This window comes from Orbicella faveolata, unplaced genomic scaffold (assembly GCF_042242905.1).
Source record: "Orbicella faveolata isolate gen_17 unplaced genomic scaffold, um_ofav_v1 contig_34, whole genome shotgun sequence".
In the NCBI taxonomy this organism is placed as follows: Eukaryota; Metazoa; Cnidaria; class Anthozoa; order Scleractinia; family Merulinidae; genus Orbicella; species Orbicella faveolata.
The window spans coordinates 3,378,424-3,391,261 of record NW_028301563.1 but is presented as its reverse complement, the minus strand read 5'-3'; the positions used below and the strand labels follow the sequence as shown (position 1 = coordinate 3,391,261).

The 12,838-nt window shown below is 44.0% G+C and overlaps 1 pseudogene; it reads right to left on the bottom strand.

Annotated features, from left to right (window-relative positions):
• Positions 1-11,253: 11,253 nt before the first annotated feature.
• LOC149104324 (uncharacterized) lies at positions 11,254-12,511 on the bottom strand (annotated as a pseudogene).
• Between the last annotated feature and the right edge of the window lie 327 nt (positions 12,512-12,838).

Genomic DNA, 12,838 nt, shown 5'->3' with positions numbered 1-12,838 from the left:
CTAAACGCCTGGAAGAGGCTAGCCTCTAGAATGAATGGTGAAGAAGCAATTACGAATTTTAAAAGTGTGCTGATGTGTCTTATCTTCATGACTCGGGCTTCAGTAGAAGAAATAAACTTTTTTTCCACCCGTTATTCCCGTTCTTAAAACGTACCACGTACACTCCTCGTATTCAGAAAACGACTGGAAAAATTCTTTCACCCTAGTTATCTCTACAAGTATATTTTGTATCTCAAAAACAATGTCAAAGTATTCATAGTTTGTAAAATCAACATCTCTAGGCTACAAACAGCGTCTTGGTAACAAGCTACAAAAAGATCTCTGTCAAAAATGGAGCAGACTCGATCATCAAACAAAGCATCAACGTCCTCAGCCGCTCCATGAAGGGGATTCTTCTGCTGTTCAGCGAGCTGCACAGCCTAGGCGCGAGAGACTGAGAAGTTCTTCAATACCGACATCACCAGCGTGATAGTTAGTGTAAACGGCGTCCCAAACAAAGTTTACAGCCAGGGCATTGAGACCTTGGACATGTGGAACGAAGCCCTCAGACATTTCAGCAAAAATGAACGACCAAAACAGGTTTTGTCTGTTCATTGATCTCCGCTCAATGAGAGAGAAAGTGATGCACGGCAGCGGGTTCAGGCTGGTGAACACCAAAGATGGCGTGCATCTCGAGATCAACAGAAAGACTTCTGGATCTGGCAGCGTAAATTGCCACATTCTCATCATTGCCGACGCGGAAATTTGACATTATGAACAAGGAATTAGCCTCTGTTGTTTACAACTAAAATATATGGACCCCAGCAATATCCCCCTCAACGCACTCCTCGTGGGGTCGACCAACTGTGGAAAGACGCAGTTCCTCGTGAACCAGCTCTGTGGGCTTCTCTGCGGCAAATTTGATTACGTCGTGCTCATCTGTCTGACATTTGCTTGCAACAAGACGCTTTACCGGTTTGCTGAGAGAGACCGCGGCTGTATGTTATCATCTGCGAGCAGCAGCAGGTCGAATTTTGGTTGAAAGTGGGGAGTTTGTTGTTTGAAGGCACCAACGCGCTCATCGTCCTCGATGACTGCGCGGCCTCAAAGGACGTGAAAGGCCGGACCGGTGAGCTTGTCAAGCTCGGCTTTTCCGCTCACCACGTCGGTATCAGCGTGTGGGTGCTGACCCAGCAGTTCTCCAACATCTCGAAGCCTGTCCGAGAGAATATTGCGCGCTCGTGTTGTTTTACACACCGTTGACGAAGACTATTAAGGCCGTCTTTGAAGAATACGCCGGTGAGCTTGTCCAAGATGACATTAAGCAGCTGATTGCAAAGCTGAAGGGGCGGAAGTTCTCCCACCTGGTGTTCTCCATTCGCCCCTCTTTCGCAAGTGAACTGAAGGAAAAAAAATTACAATATATACGATGGCTGAAGGAAATGATCCTGTGATGGCTGAAGTCATGAGCCTTCTGGAAGCTGAACCTGCGCCAGCTAGCCTGAATCCCGGTCCTGACATTTCAGCCCTAGGTAAACATCTTGTAGTTCTTGTTTCCACCCTAAAATCCAAAGAAGCCATCGGCGTACAGCTGACACACGACCAGGTGAAGCCTTTGAGCGATCAAGACGTGGAAAAGCATTACAAGAGGTACAAGACTTACGTGGGCGCCAGGACCATGGAAACCTTGATTGAGACCTTTCTGGCGTTGGCCATGAAAGCGCTTGGGGCGGTTGTGGGGCTTAAAGATGCTGAAGCTCTGCAGAATGAGATCAAAAATGATTACATCCTCACCAAAGAGTTGTCTACCGGTGATTTCACTGGCAGCAACTATCCCGCTAAATATTTGTCCGGCGACAGCGGGAAGGCGGCGTTGGATGAAAAAACGCGGCATGACAAAGCTCTTGGAGGTTATCAGGCGGCTGTGGCCAATTACACGCGCGACCGCACCAAGCTTCTTGATCGCATGATTGGGTCGAAACCAAAAGGGAAATCAAAGAATAGGCGAAGCAGAACCTCACGAACACCGATTACGCGTTCAAACTTTACAACTAGGCGCACCTCCACCGGCAAATTAAACCTCCCAAAGAACCCCAGTTCTCTGACTTTTATCAACCAAGTGAGCTGTAGAAACAGGGTGAGTTGATTTTTGTTGGCGGCAAAGCGCTCGCTCTCGGCTATTCCGCTTTCCGTTGTCTTTGAACTTTTGCGGGTGTAAAATAATGTATGCCAAGCTCGCCAAAGTCCACTACAGCCCCCAGGGCTACTGGAAAGGCATAGCGGCCATCAAAACATTATCAGAAACTGTGAAAGTCTCTGAAGAAACTGCCAAGCAGTGGCTTATCAAACAAGCCCTCTGGCAGATATATCGCCCCTCGCCGCACTACATCACCCGCCCAAAATTCAATGTGACGTCGCCTAACGCGATCCGCCAAGCGGAAATTCTTTTTCTGCAACACGACAAACTTCCGCGTGGCTGCAAAGTTTACAAATACCACAGGCAGCCCAAGCTCACGATGCGAAGAACTATTATTTATTATTATTATTTTTTTAATCTTTATACGAACGTTCAGCGCGTGAAACGTGACATATTTACATTTATTTACGTTTGTTTACGTGACATATTTACGAGTTTGGTTACGCGAAACGTGACCTTCGCCTTGCAACAGATGGTGGTGTTGTGCTACAACGGTTTGCAATCTCTTTTTGGTTTACCAAAAAGCGATAACTCGCTTAAGAGGCTTCGGATCGAGCTGAAAAGCGACATGACAATAGAAAAGACAACAAGGCATTGAAGTAGCTCATTTTTATTGCAAAAATATCAAAATTTGAGCTATAATGTCGATTACCGTTTTTCCCCATAGAAACCTTTATAAATTCAAACCGTTGTAACACAACACCACCATATGCTGCAAGGCGAAGGTCACGTTTCGCGTAACCAAACTCGGTGGTTATGTAATGGTAGATGTCGGCGGTAAATATGTCACGTTTCACGCGCTGAACGTTCGCATAAAGATTAAAAAATAATAATATTAAATAAGTAATAACTCCTCGCATCGTGAGCTTGGGCAGCCTGTGCAAATACGTGCCGACCTGTTGTCGACGTCGCCAGCCGTTACAAAGAAGCTGAGCCTCTGACCTCGAAAGACTCTGCTGAAGTTGCGAAGGCTTTTCAGTCGAATTTAAAAACGCAGCCCTTTGACTTGGCCAAAATACTGCAAGTCGATCCTGGCTGTGAGTTTATGGGAAGTGTGACCAAAGAAACGGAATATCACAAAACATATAGTCGTCGTAGCCGCACTGAAATTCACAGAGACCAGGCTATCGTTGAACGTTTCAACAGCAAGCTTGTCGAGCGCTTGTTCGGTCATCAGTATGCTGTGGAAATGCTCCTTCCTTCTGGCCAGCGGTCGACTGCGTAGGTCAAAAGGCTTCCCAACGTTGTGAGCGTTCTGAACAAGGAAGTGACTCGCCTGACTGCCAAAAACCCGCTGTTGCAATCAAAGGCAGGGCTGTTTCAGCAAAACCTTCCACTCCTTGCTCAAGGTCTGTTGGTGTGAACGAAAAAAGGCTCCCCTCCAACGTGACTGTTCGCTATCTCTACCAGCCCGGCGAGCATGAAGATCCAATCTGGTCTTTAAAAGTCTACACGCTTGAAAGAGCTATAACCAAGCCAGACGAGTCTGTTCTTTACTATTTGCACGATGGTCCGAAACGCGGTTTTGTCCGTGAAGAGCTGTTGGTTGTCCCGCCAAATACACAGCTGCCGCCAGCTCAGGTCATGTGAAACTCGATCGGCTCAGTGTGAATCCCATCCGGCATCACCCAGCGTTTGTCATAGTATACGCTCAGCCCCTGCTTCTGTCTGCTGCTCATAAGTGGCCATCCGACCGTTGACCGTGCGAAATCTTCTGTTTTCCGCTCTATTGGTGCTGCCATTGAGCGCCGCTTTGAAGGGCTGCCAGGTGATATTGTTTCTCTTCGACATGCCCTTCGTGCTAAACTTCTTTTTTTCGCTGTCTTGTTCATCAACATAGTAGCACTTCGAACATAGCGCGATCATCCGGCTGCCCTCATATTCGAGTTTGAACAGCCACGGCGTGCGCCCGCTCCACCCATCCCATGCTAGCCATTGCTTTTTTTCATACCAACGCAATAACGGGGCATACAGCAACAGCTTTTTCCCGTCACCTCTTTTTCTGCCAGTACGCTGTAAGTAATCCTTCATGTGTTGGGGTACAGCTTCGTCTGGAATCTGTTTGGTAAAGAGGAAGGGCGGTATTTCTTCAAACTTCATCCACAGCGGTTCAGGGATCTCTATGTCTACTTCTGCAAATCCAAATCAAGTTCCAGCATTTAGGCGTACTGTTAATAAGGGCGCCTCGCCTGCTGGATTTTGATAGTGTATGACCCTTTCCTTCCCGCTAGGCATGTCTCTCAACATGGTTGACAAATAGGGTGCATTAGCAAACCGGTGTGGTCTTATCTTTGTCACGCCAGCTTCATGATATCCTTTGAACACCAGACTTTGACCGCCTACAACCGCTTCCTTCAACATTCCATAAGCCTCTTTGCAAGGGCTGTAAAGTTCAGCACCCCGTTCTGTTGTCCCTCGCAAGAGGTAATGCATGCTCACTCCTGGGAGGCTAACTGCGTCTTTCTGAGATTTCGATGCCCTTATCAGTGTAGAAGGCTGTCATCTTTTCCAAGGCTTCTAGTCCTGGTGCAACATCGAGATTGTTGTAGTAACGCAGCCAGTCCGCGAACGTTTGCATCCCCTTTTCTTCGAAGATTTTCTTGCACTCTTGAAATTCTGAAAGACTAAGGACATATTCACCTTTCAAACGTAAATACCATGCCGGGTAATCCGGCAGGTTGGGATAATTCAGGTTTTCAGGGGTGTTGAACCACTCGTAAGGAAACCACGATTTCTGGACAGAACACCCGTACGCTTTCACCCATTTTTCCTAGCTCGTGCCCGGGCCGAGATAGTTAAAGATGTCAACGAAGTGGAAGCCGTTCGTCTTCGAGAACATTGTCGTGTCCGCCTTTTTCCCTTCTTGGACCGTTGTGTCGGCCAACAGCTCTGCGAAATGCTCTTTGATCAGATGAAATCATAACGCCAGCAATTGAAACCGAGAACAGGCACCTGGTGGCACCATTCCACGATCGCCCGCCGCCGCTTTGCTGTCACACAGTCAGTCGTTTTGCTTCACCGTCAAAATTATACTTCGTGGAAACACAACCAAGTATCAGACACATCCAAGTGCTGTTGCCTAAAATGGGATGCGTTGCTTCTTGTTTTTGATGTTTAGGGAAATAAAATTCATTCTTGGCATGCAGTGAGTCAAGGTTTTAGCTAGGATTCTGCAGTGGCGGTCCAGTAACAAATATAGGGACCAAGGGCCTATTCCACTAGAGGGTTTGGAGGCATACACCTCCAGAAAAGTATGCAAAATTGAAACGTTTTTGGTGGGTTTTCCAAGATTTTCAGCCGATAAACTTAATGAATGGATTGGACTTGAATTATAATGCATACTAAACGCGTCAATTGTGTTAAAACCTCCATGATTGTCTTTGATTACAACGGTTGTCAGTTCATCTTGGCGGCCATCTAAGGGGAAGTGTTACTATTTGCCATGGGTGTGCACATCTGTGTCCACAATCGTAATTTATACTTGCCAGTTGTGAAGTCAGTTTTGTATGTCGAGGCTTGCAAAACATGGTTTGCGTTTGCTTCAATGCAAACGAATCAAGGAGGATGGCTGGTTATGGCACTTTTAAGCAAAGAATGTATCAGCCTTGAAAAGGAAAAATGTCTGTTTTCCTTATCGTAGAGAAACTCAGGCACACGGGAGTACTCGCTATAAGTGGCTAACAGATAAATATTCTTAAATCGACATTTTAATTATTTAATTCCCGTTTCATTTCCAGCATTTTAATTATATGTAGGTGAGCTTTTTTGTTTTGCTTATTATTATTATCATTATCATTATCATTATCATGAACATTATCATTATTGTTATTATTATTATTATTATTATTATTATTATTATTATTAATCCATGGTACGACTATCGGAGACCATTGCCTTGCCTGACGAACTTAAATATTCTCAACACCTGCTTTGATATTGGAATGAGGAGGATCAGATATTCTCGACAAATGGATCGATAAATTCCTTCTGTACGTTATACATTGTTATTATTATTATTATTATTGTTATTATTATTATTATTATTATTATTTCTCATCTCTGCTACACGAGAAAAAAAGGAGAAATTATGAAAGTCATCTCAGGTTAGTTATCCTCCTAGGCTGCCGTTACTTGAGTCGCCACGCAACGTTCCTCTCCCACTAAGTTAAAGTGCGGAAGGAGAGTTGTGTGACAACCCAGATAACGGCTCCTAAGGAGATTAAATGTAGGTGCGAATACTTGGCAATTATGAACTTCTGCACATAAATGTAACTCGAGTATTTTAAAACACTAAAAAAAATCCCGTAAATTATTTTACATAACAAGGAAACTACAAACAAATGGACCAAAATTACGCTTATCCTGATCTCATATCATTTACAATTTTAATCTGCAAAGCGATTTGCCCATCACCGCTGATGTAATTGTAAAAGAGAACAAAAACAAATAGGAAATAGATTTGATTAAATCACTATAGGGATAATAAAGAGACAAGACTGGCCCTGAACGACTGAACATTCGGTTGGTCCGTCACTTCAGCAGGAAATGAGTTCCATTCGGATATAGTTCTTGCATAAAAACTGAATTTCTAAGTATTACTCGCGGAGGTTTGCTGCATGAATATCATGGGATGGTACTGCCTAGCTATTCTGTGCTTGCGTTTAACATATACAGGAATTTGGAGATGGGGCCATCTTCCCATTGGCGAATTTTTTAAAAGTATGCTTTTTTTTTGTTCTTATCCCCAGCACAATAAAAACTGTACAATGTTGGGATTCACCCATCACAATTCGCCCAATATTGCACCATTGTCTGGGAACAAATAGTCTGCGAACGCAGACGTATTTCCGACTGTCACTTGATTCCGCCGAAAAATAACGTCCGCGAACCCGAGCTAGGAAACGATTTCTGTGACGTAATGATTTTTGTTTCTCCTTGGCCAATCAGATTCCATGATAGAATGAAACTCGAGTGCTCCTCGCAGCGAATACCTCGCGCAGTAGTTTTGGGGTTATTTGAGCTAAACTGTGATTGACTTAGAATTCCTACGTCACAGAAATGGTTTTCTGGCTGGGGTTCGCAGACGATATTTTTCGGCGGAATCAAGTTGCAGCCGGAAATAGGTCTGCGTTCGCAGGCTAGGGAACAGATCGAGCTCGGATAATTGAATAACGACTTCACATTTCAAAACGAATTTTTCACCCAGGGGCATTTTATCAAGTGCAAACATGTAGAGCGTAAAGAATGTTTTTTGCTCTGACGTGGGATCTCTACCTCGCACAAAAATTCATTCACTTCATGGCGGTACCTGAGGAGACTGAGGGATTAAGAATGTAGCTTTTGCAGATGTTAATTTGTACTAAGTAAACGCATTCTAATGTATATTTGCTAAGTTACTGTGCTATTTGCCACAAATACTACATACACTCCTTCCTTTTATGAAAACATGTTTTATAAGAATATCGAGGCTGAAATTTTTGAAATTTTAAGAATATTCTAAGAAAAAACCCGATTTTAAAAGGAAAATTTTTATGTTAAAAATTTGTGAAGACAATACAATTATATGTTTTACTAAACAGTATAAATTTCTTTGTTTCTCCAAATGGCAAAAAGCAACAAAAACAGCACTAGCCGTGTGTTTGATGCTAATAACATTTCTGCAAAAAGTTATGTGCGTCACATCAGGCTTTAATTGCTGCAGGCAGGCTCCAAAATTACTTCAACACCATCCAGACATCAAATACATTCGAAAACAGAAATGTCATACGCTATAATCTAAGAATACTAACAAGAATCTTTTCAGCCTAAAATCGACTGAAAAATAGAATGTTTAGCCTCGGCTGGGAAAACAATCTTCTTCCGTATTAAAAAAAAAGGTGTAAGTGAAGATTTAGCATAGTTACCTACACAGGCGCGTCTTGCGCATTTGTGACTGTTGTTGTAAGATAGCTTTAGATAAGGCTCAAATACTCAACGCAACGTTAAACACTGTCAACACAATGTCCGACATAAGCCAACTCACATGTTCGTGAGATGTGGGGCGGCCCACGAAAACGTAAGGGACTCCACAGAGGGGTACCCACACGTTAATATTACGACATCTCCCCTCTAACAGGATTCAATGAGTCTCTGGGGCTTTTTAACTTGTCGCCCGGATCTGGTTGTAGTAGGTGATCGTTCTGCATTTCTTGGTCCTTCTGCTGATTCCATTGGTTCTGGTGCTGAGTCCTTTATAGAAGGTGATGATGGACATATTGGAGAGTCAGCACACTGGGGACTTGAAGGAGGATCATGCAGCCGTGGTCTCATTGGATGATCATTTGGGACTGAGATTATCTGCCTTCGATTTCTTCTATAGACACACCCTCGTTCATCCTGTACTAAGTATGATCGTGGCAACACTTCTGCTTCACGCCATTCTATATCTCTATTTGGCCGAATTCGCACCTTGTCCCCAGCTTCAAGTGGAGGCGGATCTCTACTCTGTTTGTCGTAATTCTTCTTAGAGACAAATTGACGTAGCCGCAGCGCTTTCACTACTCTATCAGGATCCACTGCCTGTGGTAATAAGAGACGTCGATGGGTTGGTATCATTGTGCGTGTGCGCCGACTCATCAGCAGCTGTGCAGGTGACACGCCGATATCTTCAAATGGAGTGTTGCGGTACTTCAACAGCCCTTCAAAAGGGTCTTTTTGGTCAGCTGCAGCCTTCTTCAAAATGCGCTTTGCTGTCTGCACTGCTCTCTCCGCTGTACCATTTGATTGGGGGTATTCTGGAGAGCTCGTTGTGTGGCAAAAATCCCAATCTTCAGGAAATTGCTTGAACTCATGAGTGCTGTCGAATAGATTCCTGGTATTGCTGTATTGGGAACCATTATCGCTCACAACCTTATCCGGGACTCCAAACCTTGCAAATATTTTCTTCAGGTTGTTAATGACACAGGTGGCAGTGTTCTGACGCAGTAATTCAATTTCAAAGTATTTTGAATAGAAGTCAGTGACCAACAAGTATGTTTGGCCTCCATATTCAAACAAGTCAGTCCCGACTACCTGCCAAGGTAATCCAGGGATGTCATGTGGATGCAATGACTCTCTTTGTTGTTGGTTGCGGAAGGCATTACAAATTGAACAGGAGCTGACTTTGTCTTTGATCTGGGCTGTCATTGAGGGCCAGAAGACGTAATCTCTGGCAAAGCTAAGGCTCTTACTTTCTCCCATATGAGCTCCATGGATTTCATCCAGCACCTCAACCCTCAGTGGTCTTGGGACGACTATTCGGTCTGATTTAAACAGCAATCCATCCTCCACACTCAGCTCTTCCTTAAAACTCCAGTACTCTCTAGCAAGCTCATCAACCTGTTCTTTCTCAGACGGCCACCCTTTCAAGACATACTCCATCACTACTCTCGAGGTTTCGTCAATGCTGGAGGTCTCCTTAAATCTCTTCAGTGTGCTGCTTTCAAATCCGAGCTCCTCAATAAGATTGATTCCAATTACATCTTCTGGTTCACTGACTGGCTCCGTATCACTGAGAGGTGCTCTGCTAAGACAGTCTGAGATGACTTGCTGTTTTCCAGGGACATATCGCACATCAAGATCATACTTGGTAAGTTTCAATAGCATCCTTTGTAACCTGGGGGGAGCATCATTCAGAGACTTGCGGAAGATAGACTCTAAGGGTTTGTGATCTGTCTCTACAATTACTCTGCGCCCATATACATAGGTGTGAAATTTCTGTGCGCCCCAGACGATTGCAAGCAGCTCTCTCTCGATGTTTGCATACCTTTTCTCACAGTTAGTTAGTGTTTTGGATCCGAATGCAACCGGCTTGCCGTCCTGTAGGATCACTGCACCAAGGCCTTTACTACTTGCATCTACATTTAGCACTGTTTCCTTGCTGTTGTCAAAATAAGCTAGTGCAGGTACACTCGTGATGACTGATTTCAGATTGTCGAAGGCCTCTTGTTGTGGCTTTTCCCAAACAAATGCTACATCTTTTTGGGTAAGTTGCGATATGGGTTCTTGTCTGTCAGCCTTGTGCTTGATGAATTTGTCCAGGTAATTCACAGTTCCTAGAATGCGAAGTACACCTTCTTTGTCTTCTGGGGGTGGCATCTCATTAATGGCTCTGATCTTCTCCGGATCTGGTTTCAAACCTTCAGATGAGAACAGGTGTCCAACATAACTTACTTCTGGTACTCTAAGCTTCACCTTTTCAGGGTTGAACTTCAATCCTACCTCCCTGCTCTTGTCAAGTGCTCTTCTCAATTTGTCATCAACTTCAAGCTGATCTTTACCATGTATCAGGAAATCATCCACTATGATTTCAACAGGAACCCCTTCAAACAGTCTGTCCATCTCCCTTTGGTAGATTTCAGGGGCTGGTGGGATACCAACAGGGAGTCTTGTAAGTCGGTATCGCCCCCACGGTGTGTTAAAAGTCAAGAGCTTGGAACTCTCCTCATATACGGGGAGTTGCCAGTATCCACTGCATGCATCAAGTGATGTGAAACTCTTTGCACCTGAAAGTCGGTTTGCAACTTCTTCTACGGTAACCATTGGATAATGGGGTCTTTTCAGGGCCTTGTTAAGATCTCTTGGGTCAATACAAATTCTGACATCATCCTTTGACAGTGGAGTGTCCTTTCTTTTATCCCTCACCTTTCTTTTGTCAATAACTAGCATTGATGAGCCCCACGACGTAGGCTCATCCTCTTTCACGATAATACCATCTTCTTCCATCTCTTTGAGTTTCTCTCGTGCTGGCTCCAGCATAGCAACTGGAATTTTCCTGGGAAGGTGAACAACTGGGGGTACTGAAGCATCAACTTCCAGATTACTTTGTTTGGAAGTGTGCCGGGTTTGTCACTGAAACAATCTGGGTACTCCCTCAATATTGGGTCCTTCTGGAAGATGGTCTGGTCTCCACGTGCTTTTGGCGTATCCGGCATGGCTGGATTAGGTATTGGTGTATCTATCAGTTGGAGATTCATAAACTGAAGGACTTCAAAATCCAAGCAGGCATCACATCCCAATAAGGGTGTAAAGTTCCCGTCAACAACAAGGTACAACAGGTTCATTTGATGATTCTTGTATTGAGTTTGAAGGCGTACACAGCCTCTTGGATGAATGGGCTTAGTTGCAAGCCAGCCTTTCAAGGGTTGCTGAATCTTTTGGAGAGGTTTTTTGGAGATTTTCTTATACAGATGAAAGGGTATGACGGTAGCCTCTGCACCTGTGTCTGCTTTTACTTCAACATTCTGCCCTTCAATCTCAAGAGTGATAAGGCTCTTTGTTGATTTCCTGGAATCGGAAACACTGTCCAGTTCAATAGATCCAAAATAGGTATGTACCTCCTTATTCATATTCTGAGTGTCTAGGTCTGATGGACTTTCTTGTTGCACTAAATCAACTTTCGTACCTTCTTTTACGTTCCCTGGGCACACTTGGGCAAAATGACCTTCTTTCTTACACTTTAAGCACTGTTTTCCAAATGCGGGACAACGAGATGGTCGAGTAAATGGGTGCTTGTAACCACAAAACTTACAAGAACGAGCAGCTGTCTTGTCAGCTTCTTTTGACTTTCTAACAGGCTGAATTCCTAATGAATGCTCAGTTCCAGCACTCGCTTGAATGTTGAACTTGAACTTTTGTAATTCTGAGGCTTCAAAGGTACGACAATAATCATGAGCCTTCTGTAGGGTTAGATCAGGTTTCTTTAGCAGTTCCCCTCTCAGCTCATCAGATAATACACCTCCCACAATTCGATCTCTTATTAGCGAACCTCGCAGTTCGCCGAATTCACATGTTAGCGACAACCGTTTCAGTTCGCTGACAAAGTTATCAACTCGCTCTCCCTCTTTCTGGTTACGCTTATTAAACACTAACCTCTCATAAATGACATTCCTTGCTTCCTCACAGAGTGCCTTAAATTTGCTGCAAACATCCGCATTACATTCTTTGTCTTCTCCAGCATTGTAAACAAAATGACTATATTCTTCAATCGCTTCGGGTCCAGCACAGTGAAGTAACATGTTTACCTTCAATTTGTCCGGTTTGTCATCTTTGCTTTTCGCCACAAGATAAATTTCAAACTGCATTAAAAACTTTCTCCAGTTGTCCGCTGCGTTTGCATCGAGCACCAAAAGACCTGGAGTTCTCGTATCTCGCTCAGCCATCGCGGTTTGTAACTCAGCCAAGCCCTGATAAACTCCTTGCAGTCTCTAAAAGGTTTTCACTTCTGACACCATGTTGTAAGATAGCTTTAGATAAGGCTCAAATACTCAACGCAACGTTAAACACTGTCAAAACAATGTCCGACATAAGCCAACTCACGTGTTCGTGAGATGTGGGGCGGCCCACGAAAACGTAAGGGACTCCACAGAGGGGTACCCACAAGTTAATATTACAACAACTGTCAAACAAAAAATAAATATAGTTATAACGTGTGAAGGTTCCTTCCATTATTGAAGAAAGGAATGTATTAAAATTAAATTCTTTGTTTCCACTCTTCAAAACGGTGGGATTCCTTCTAGACCCAAACTTCACATCTCACACCAAGTACCATGGCCAGAAATTCCGGACATCGAGTCTGTTAATTTTCGTGCGGCATACGTCTCGTACACATTTTAGTTGTGCATACCGCTGTTCAGTACGGCGTAC